The following is a 10,048-nucleotide window of genomic DNA, read 5'->3' on the forward strand; positions in this document are numbered from 1 at the left end:
CCATGGGATATTTAGTGACTACAGAGAGTCAGGACACCTGTTTAACATCCCATCTGAAAGACAGCACCCTACACATGGAAATGTCCCTAATCACTGCCCTGGGAATTTTGATATTTTTTTTTAGACCAGAGGAAAGAGTGCCTCCTACTGACCCCCCAACACCACTTCCAGCAGCATCTGGTCTCCCATCCAGAGACCAACAAGGACCAACCCTGCTTCGCTTCAGAGGAAAGCCAGCATGGGATGCAGGGTGGTATGCTGCTGGATAAAAACAGGGACAGATTGATATTTACAGAATGATTAGCTGAAGGAAAATAATTTTTGATTAGGCCTAGTCCAAATAAATATTTTTCACGGACTGGCCTATAGTCTATGTTCTGTTCAGTTTGAGGAGAACGCGAAGATGAGGATGTCACGGTCGTCGTAAAGATGGGACCAAGGCGCAGCGGGAATGTGAATACTCATCTTCTTTATTGTGAAGAAAACCAAAATAAACACTGAATATAAACCAACGACGAGAAAACAGTCATGTGAGGCACACAGCTACACTTACGGAACAACTACCCACAAAAACCCATGAAAAAACACCCCTACTAAATAGGACCTTCAATTAGAGGCAACGAGAAACAGCTGCCTCCAATTGAAGGTCAAACCAATAAACTAAGCATAGAAATAGATAAACAAGACACAGACATAGAAATAGACTAACATAGAACATTGCCCAACAAACCCCGAAACACATTAAACAAACACCCCCTGCCACGTCCTAACCTAACTACAATAACAAATAACCTCTTTACTGGTCAGGACGTGACAGAGGAGGACCGGAGGTCAACTTTGATAGATTGCTACTACTATAATTAATTTATTAAAAACAATATGTTTCTTTCTCATGATGAATTTATCAGCGTTATTGACCCCACAATAAGCCAGATTCGAGTAACGTACATTGTGGTGCTGAAAAACAATCAATTGGAAATGGACAGCTCATGGGGCTGAAAGTAGATACATTTGAGTTGGCATAATTCATTTCAACCATCCTCATTTAATTAGACTTTACTAACAACAGCCTATTTCTTCCTATTTAAGAAATTAGGTAGGCCTACCTGTTTGACAGACAAAATTAGGCAATGGACTGCGATATCCATAGAATTATTGGTAAATTCCTCCACCCACCATGCACTCTTTAAATAGCCTACCTTGATGTCAGTGATGGGCTGTTAAGTTAAAACCAAGACTTGAATTGAGGGATTATGAGATGGTATGCCATAGGCCTTCCTTTTCATTTTTACCCCTGTTTTTGTCCACAATTTCATGATTACGATCTTGTCTCATTGCTCCAGCTCCCCAACGGGCTCGGGAGAGGTGAAGGTCAAGTCATGCATCCTCCGAAATATGACCTGCCAAACCGCACTTCTTAACACCCGCTTGCTTAACCATCTGCACCAATGTGTCGGAGGAAACACCATTCAACTGAAGTCAGCCTGCAGGCGCCCTCCCGGCAACAAGGAGTTGCTAGAGCGCAATGAGTCAAGTAAAGCCCCCCCCTCCCCCCTCCTCCACCAGCCAAACCTTCCCGACGCTGATCCAATTATGCGCCGCCCTATGGGACTCCCGGTCACAGCCGGTTGTGACAGAGCCTGGGATCGAACCCCAGGCTGTGGAGACGCTGCAAAACTGTGATGCAGTGCCTTAGACCGCTGCGCCACTCAGGAGGCCGAATAGGCATACCTTTAATTCGAGAATACGACAGTTAAAGATTTAAGAACAATTGGAAGAAAATAAAACGGATCCGATTATATAAATTGATCAATAACAGTGCTTTGGTCCGCAATGCTTATGCTAGAAACAAACTGTAAAATACCTGGCAAAGTGGTGACACTGATGCATATGGGGATATCATTGTTTTGTTTCTTTGACATTCAGAGGCTAACTTTGCTTGTGAGGTAATCTAATTATGTCACTATCAATTGATTAAAGCTATTCACTTCCTTTACAATAGAAGATGTTTAAACCTAGACAGCTTTTAGGGACACACTTGTAACCTTCTCTCGTTGGGTTAAGCCAGTGAAGAAGAGAAGCCAGCAGTTAAAGCTTACATTTTTCTAAATGGTAGGCCTACTCTGTCTAGGGTACCATGCTCAGATTCCTAAATGAAGTCTCAGATTTAAATATTTGTAAACAGGGACAGTTTCATTGCAAAAAAGACACACTGATTTGGCATTGGAGAAAGATGATATGATGAACACATAGGCCTATCTCTCCTATCTCTTTGTCCATTCTTAGCCTGTAATGTCCGCTAATATGTAATATTATGTAGAATTGCAAGAAATGTTTATAAAAGCAATTTTTTTCTCACACCTGCAAATACAAAGGGGATCTTTCCACCCCTACTTTTGTCCACGGGGGTCTGTGAACCCAAAACCTTCTGGCCCGCAGCCCTGTTGCCTGTCCAAGAAGTGTGGGCAAAAGGAAGACATGTTCTCTGCTATCCGCTTGGTTTTTATTATTATTTTGGGTATAGAGTACCACAGTATGAGTCAAAATACCCATAAAACCTAGCAGTCAGACAATAAATGGTTCCAATCATTTTTCCATCATTCATTTTTCTGATAACCGTGTAAATCTGGTGACTATAAATATATTCGCCTGTATGTACCCCGCCAAAATGAAATGTTAATTAGCTGCTAATGTGGCTATCATAAAAAACTACAAATGCCATGATGATCTGGATGAGACTGCCAAATTGAGGCAAAGGTAAGAATCTCTGGATTAACTCTCTGATGTTAGCAAAATGTTGTAATGAATAAATTGGCTACATTTCTTTCAATTGACAATTCTGTGAACTGTCTTGTGCAAGTTTTAAGTTGTCATAATACCTGTTAGCAAAGGTGTCAGCTCGAGATGACGTGCAGGAGCTTGCAGGGATTTGTAGTCTTGCATGATGTCTATTTTGATGTGAATTAGTATTTTTGAATCTGAGAGTAAATAGAGCCGAATATATTGGTAAAAGTCACCTTGTCCGAGAAAGATTTACATGCTTATCGAAATGTCACGCCAGAGTAAGCCTACACGAAACACAGCCCTTATTTTAAGTATTTTGAAAATTCCCTATGGGAAAAATGATTGGTGGAAAAACGATTGGAACCATTTCCCTGTTTGACTGCTAGGTTTTATGTGTATTGTGACACCTCCAATGTGGGGCTGTATAGGGGAGGATCACTTGTTTTTTTTCAAGCGTTCAGGGATGGTTTAGGTCAAATTGTCAGGCTCTGACCTAGGAGAGCTGTGTTTTCTCTGTTTAGCTAGGCCAGGGTGTGATAGGTGGGTGGGCATTCTGTGTTTTGTTTTCTATGATTTCGCCGGGTATGGTTTCCAATCAGAGGCAGGAGTCTATCGTTGTCTCTGATTGGAAGCCATACTTAGGCGGCCTGTTTTTCCCTTGTTTTTTTGTGGGTAGTTATTTTCCGTTTAGTTGTAAGTACCTGACGGAACTGTCTGCTGTCATTTTTTGTTTAATTTGTAAAGTGTTCATTTTGCTTCATTAAACTCAAGATGAACATATTCCACGCTGCACCTTGGTCTACTCACTTTGACGCCTGTGACACAAATATATTTTGTTGAATGGAGTGCCATCCATTTTCATTTCAGAGAAGTCTGATTTTCTCCATGTAACCCTTATTATACATAATGTTCATTCCCTAATATTTCCTTTTATCATGAAATATTAAAATACTGCATGCGCTGCACTGTTTCATACCGATATGCAGTGAGGTGATTCATACATTTAATAAAGAGCATACTTATTCTAATGTCTCTTATGTGCACTTTCTTACAGTATACGGTACTCTGTATACAGTAAATACATCAGAATGATAGAGACATCTTAACTGACCGAGAGTGTGGATTTTAGGTTTTGGAAGGCCTGCTGTCCTTGTCTGGCCTGATGCAGCAGGGTGTTCTTGACTGCAGTGATATACTGACTGACTGTGTGTGTGTGTGTGTGATGAGAGGAGTGGTGTAGTGTGGCTGGCTGAGTGTGTCAGCCAGAGGATGCTACTCTGGTATAGTGCTGTGGTGAACCGAGCTGTCTCAGCTCACAGCCAGGCTTAATTTACGCAGCAGGGCGTCAGGTTCAGTGTGTGTGTGTGTGTGTGTGTGTGTGTGTGTGTGTGTGTGTGTGTGTGTGTGTGTGTGTGTGCGTGTGTGTGTGTGTGTGTGTGTGTGTGTGATGAGAGGAGTAGTGTAGTGTGGCTGGCTGAGTGTGTCAGCCAGAGGATGCTACTCTGGTATAGTGCTGTGGTGAACCGAGCTGTCTCAGCTCACAGCCAGGCTTAATTTACGCAGCAGGGCGTCAGGTTCAGATCCACTACCATAACCAGAAAGTGTGAGAGCTAGTTTGATTGAGTTGGATAACATCCTTGACTGATCACTTAAACGAGTTGCCTAGTTGTGTGATAACTACCTATTTTGCCGGACTTAAAGACATGAATTGAAGAACACATTTATCTTGAGAGACGATTGACAATGACACTTCTCACTTCTTGCACCGAGCTGATTGTAGTCTCTGATCCCTGGGCCGGATTCAGTTTACACCTGGTTACCTGATTGTACCACCTCCGCTGAGGGGATGGATCACTAAGCCTGTTATTACTCAGTCAAACAAATCACAGTGTCACTGTAAACAGATGATCTGGATCTTTATGCAGCTCTGGTGGTTTTCAGGAGAGAGCAATAATGAAGATTTTTATGCAATGGTCTTTAACAGCACTTCAGGTGGACAGAGGCCACCTGATCCTGGAAAATATTCCCATTCTTGTGGTTCTTTCTCTCCACCATTTCCTCCAGATCCTCAGCTAATGTTACCATTCCACTCTCTGTCCCCTCCTTCAGGGACTGTTTAGGTGCCCTAATTTGTAAAAACCTGCCCCATGATACATCACAGTCATTATTTTGTGTGAAGGTGTTGTGAACTGCATGTGGTGTGATATTATGTCATTTCAAACCAGCATATGAACAGAATGCAACCTGCAGATGTATTTCTGAACCCTTGTTTTGTCAAGTAGGCTATCCCCCAGGTTTTCAGTGTATATTTGTTAGTATGCTTACATTGTAATGAGTACTGTTTAACACCCACTGATATAATTCATTCCTGGGTTAAATCCTCAGAAATTTCTCAAAATCCTGTGATGTGTGGCCTAAGGCAGGTCACATTGAATTTCTGCTTCATGTTTACCTGTCTCTCCTTACCTTTTTGACATGCTAACAGGGGGAAATAATTAGTAATCACTTACGCACCGCTCACTTTCTGTCATTTGACCATTTGTTTATTTTTATGCTCCAGACTGGCAGCTGTAACAGTGGCTGTTTAAAAAGCAGTGATCTTGTTCAAGACTCGCCTGGTATTTATGCAAGCGCCTCTCTAAAAGAAGTCAATGAGATGAGGAGGGACAGGAACAGTTAAAGCTGACAGTTCTGCATTTCTTGAAGTGAGCTTATTATCCCTAATTAGGAGCCCATTCTAACTGGAAATGACTCCTCACCCGGGTCTGATGAAGCCATCGCTTGTCGAGAGTAAGAGTGGCTTCAAGTAGCTCAGTGATTACCTATAATTCCCTGGTCAATTAGAATACAGACAGGGGCAACATTTGATGAAAAGCAGCAGGACCAGAGATGAGATGAGGACACTGTTAGATTTATTAATTTTGTCTTTGTCTAGGAACATAGCTATTTTGTCATTATACAGGACAGCACGACTCTCACTGCCATATATTCTCGCCAACTACTCTTTGTCGCAACAACACAAGATGAAAGTGTGACTAAAACAGGACAAGATGAAAGCAGCAACAAGACAAGATGATAGAACATGGCTTAAACAGGATTGAAATTGAACACAAATTTCACCAATGTGCACTGGATGTCGTATATCCTATTCCCAGTCCTTTCATGTCAGGCCATACATTAAATACTTCAGGTATACCATGGCTTCCTCTCACTCTTGTAGCTAATGATAGTTAAAACATAATGCCATAGCAATGAAAACACCTGGCAGGAGAGGGCTGTTAACGCTGCTTCAAATGGCTGCCTCAGGCCTTTTTACTGCCTCTCTGAAGCCCCTCCACAGCTCTTACGTCCGCCCTGTACGGCTGTAAACCCCATCCCAATGCAGATGATGGCTGGTTGGAAATGTACCATAAATTCCCTGAAGTTTCCTTGACCAGATTTTGCCCCATTATTACCATCAAATGCAAAGGTGACGTATGACATCAAATGCAAAGTTGTCAACACTGGTTTACTGTAAGATGAAAGAGTTTGGTACTGTATGACTGAATGTACAACGTCATGTAATCGTGGTGGTTTATAGACTGAGCAGCAGGAAGGTGGAACCATGGTCATGCTACATAATGCCAATTACGTCCAATGCTGTTGATGCTATTGCAGGCTAGAGCAAAGATAGAATTCCCAGGTCTGGACTATGAGGAATTCAATTGCAATCAACTACAGTAGCTGGTGCACAATGGTACTAAACACTGCTGGTTTTTGTGTACCCCAGACAAACAAAAGCTTAGTTGTTATGTAATTATTATGTAGTTAGAATATCACCAAGCGCTACCTTGGTAAAATGCAAATACGAGGTGAATAGTGGAACGTAGCATAAAACATGACAACATGCCTGCCACAACATTACTATTTGTCCACACACCTCACTGCTTTGTTCACAGTGTGGCTTGAATACCAAGACCAAGAAGACCAAAGGTCTCACCTCTTCATACCCACAGTGCATCTCCCTCAGCTTTTCCCCTTTTGTGTCCACCTCAGACAAAGCATTATGTAATTACAAACGGCCTCTTACGTAACTGCGGGTGGAAACTTAACTCTGTGAAACAGACACCTGTGATTGTCACATATAATGTATTATTATAAAGGGGGATTGAAAGAAAGAGAGGCACAGAGGGGTTGGACTGTGAAAGGGTGAGCAATAGATACTACTTATTCTACTATTGACAAAAGAGCTTAAACTGCATTGCTGCCATGGAGCGCGTTTTTACGTCGCTGATCGCTGCCAGTACTTTGACTCCTACCAAAGATAACTGACTGGCCTCAATGATCCTCTGTGTTCTTCTTATTTCACAGAATGAATGGTAAATCAGCCAAAGCTAGAGCCATGCGGAATATTGTTCAGGGATTGCCATCCAATATTATTCAATTTATGTCCCTTTTGTGGCGGTATCATCTGCCAACTCTGTTAGCCTGGCCACTAAGTATATCCCTACCTAATCTCGGTTGCCCAGAAGTAAAATTTGCGTAAAAGTTTGTCACATCCACGAAAGATTAATCCCTACCTTATTGAGAAAGACAAAAGAGCAATGCATGATTGAGAGGGTGCATGACACCCATGTACGTGACAAAACAGATGGCATCAGTGTGTGACATCCTCTCCATTAACAACACTCATTACCTGTCCCTGTCGTGGTGGTCTTTAATATGTATGTCCAATTAGAGGTCCTATCTCTAGAGGGTATCGGTGACGGATTCAGAGGAGTATTGTCCAACTGAGACATTTACAAGGATTTCAACTCGAGAAGCACCGGTATAGTAAAAAGTGGGACTCAAAGACAGTGATTTAGTGACGTAGAGTGTGGAGAGCAGTTACTCATGTAGAGACAGCGTATGATCACCGCCTTTCAAAAGAGAGTAGCACTTGATGTCGCTCTCTGGCCCGTAATGACAGGGCTGCACAGAGAGTGGGTTGTGATTATACTGTCCTATGTGGTGTAACCGGGTACAACTTGGCTTCCCAATTGGGTTTAAGCAAGCTAAAGATTATTTTCAGTTGTACCCATCCTGTCAGCGCACACACATGCGCGTCAGAAAGTTGTAAATCAAATGCTCATACTGTACAGAAGTCCTTTAATTGTACCCATTGTTTCAGAGGTTTCCGAAAATACCGTTAAATGAAAACATGAAACCCGAAAGGACTGAAGAATAAAATACAATAAAATATGAATTACTCCATTATAATATACTGACACCCAAAACCAGCCGTCTAAAGCAGAAGTACAACACATTCGGTTGCCTCTTCTCAATGACACATCTATGTAGTTTACTCTGGGGAGAAAACCCCTTATGCAACATGTATGCCATTGTGTACTGTACAGTGACTTGTTCTTATACTTCCAATGAGCAGACCATTAAGCCTCTTTCTTGCATACTGAAGAACATGTATAGAACAATAACCTGTATATATACAGGGTGAGAGAGTACTTACCAGTAAGAACTCTCTGGAACATGATGACAGGGCCTGGTTGAAAGAAACTAGAGGAGTCACAAAATATAATTATGTGCGGGAGGAAAGTAACAATATCCCTGTACTGTCATGGATTCTGGTAGACAAAGCACACCTGTGTAACACGCCCTCTACAGCTAAAACCTCAGGAGTCCTGATACTGATCAATGTAGTCCAATATTTCAATAGGTTGCCTGTCCCGCATTCTCCTCTAATCCCAGTAAGAGAGGAGAAGAGCCTGTCAACTACACCCATCCCATTATCATTATCACAGTGAAAGAGGGTCACCGGAGAGGACAGGCGTATCCCACCCCTCCAAATAATGTGCCCCTCAGCTCTGAACACGTTGACCTTTATGTCTCTGAAGCTACCCAGAGGCTGAGCAACAACAGAGAGCTGATTTCAGTTCAGGTAGGCCTCCACGCTGCAGAAAACAGACAAAAGTAGGACAGGTTTTCTACAACAACGGCAAAAATCCAACAAAAGGGCTTACCAAGAAACACTTCCAAAAGGAATAATTTGAGGCAGAGTGTTAGGGGTGTGTACAGGAGGCGAAGTCAGGTGCAGGAGAGCAGAGTGTAGTAAACAGGCGTACTTTAATTCCGGTCCAAAAATAACAGCTCATAAAAACAATAACGTGCCAAAAGTATGGCACCTGACAATATCCACATAACAATAAACAATTATACACAAAGACATGGAGGGGAACAGAGGACTAAATACATGCAGTGTGATTATGGAATGACAACCAAGTGTGTAATGGAACAAGACAAAACAAATGGACGTATGAGAAATGGAGCGGCGATGGCTAGAAAGCCGGTGACGTCGATCGCCGAACGCCGCCCGAACAAGGAGAGGAGCCGACTTCGGTGGAAGTCGTGACACAGAGCTGATTTCATCATGAAGTTACCTGATATTTTCGTAGCAGGGGAAATGTGATGAAGCTGGGTTGACACCTTAGATTGTGATACATTATATTACATAACCTTTACTAATACTGTGCCTCTGTATCTGTTGTAATTATTATCATTTTGAAACACAAGATAAGGAGAAATTGCTTCTACTGTATACTGTCAGGTATGTACAGAAACAGTCTGATTTGACAGGTTTATCTGAGGTAGATCCTATGACAATGCCCAATTGATCCTGGTAGCCTATTTACAATGGTAGCTTTACTAGGTCAATGTACATTTTTGAAGGTCAGAACGTCTGACCATTCGCATGGATCCATAAGTCCCGTAAGGTATCTATCCCCACACTCCTGTTTGACCATCATTTGCTCCGATTTTTTGGCGTGATGTACATAACCAAATTACAAAACGATGACGTCATATCAACCAAGGGTCTAACTAGAACTTTGAAGTTTGCAGGCACCTTTTGACTGCATAATCCGGCGCGGCCCACGCTTGGATTGCGTCCTACCTGACAGGTCGCTCCTACCAGGTGGCGTGGCGAGAATCTGTCTCCGCACCATGCGCTCTCACCACTGGTGTCCCCCAGGGCTCTGTTCTAGGCCCTCTCCTATTCTCGCTATACACCAAGTCACTTGGCTCTGTCATATCCTCACATGGTCTCTCCTATCATTGCTATGCAGACGACACACAATTAATCTTCTCCTTTCACCCTTCTGATAACCAGGCGGCGAATCGCATCTCTGCATGTCTGTCAGACATATCAGTGTGGATGACGGATCACCAGCTCAAGCTGAACCTCGGCAAGACGGAGCTGCTCTTCCTCCCGGGGAAGGACTGCCCGTTCCAT

The sequence above is a fragment of the Salmo salar genome, chromosome 26 (genome assembly GCF_965601325.2).
Source record: "Salmo salar chromosome 26, fSalSal1, whole genome shotgun sequence".
NCBI classification, from domain to species: Eukaryota; Metazoa; Chordata; class Actinopteri; order Salmoniformes; family Salmonidae; genus Salmo; species Salmo salar.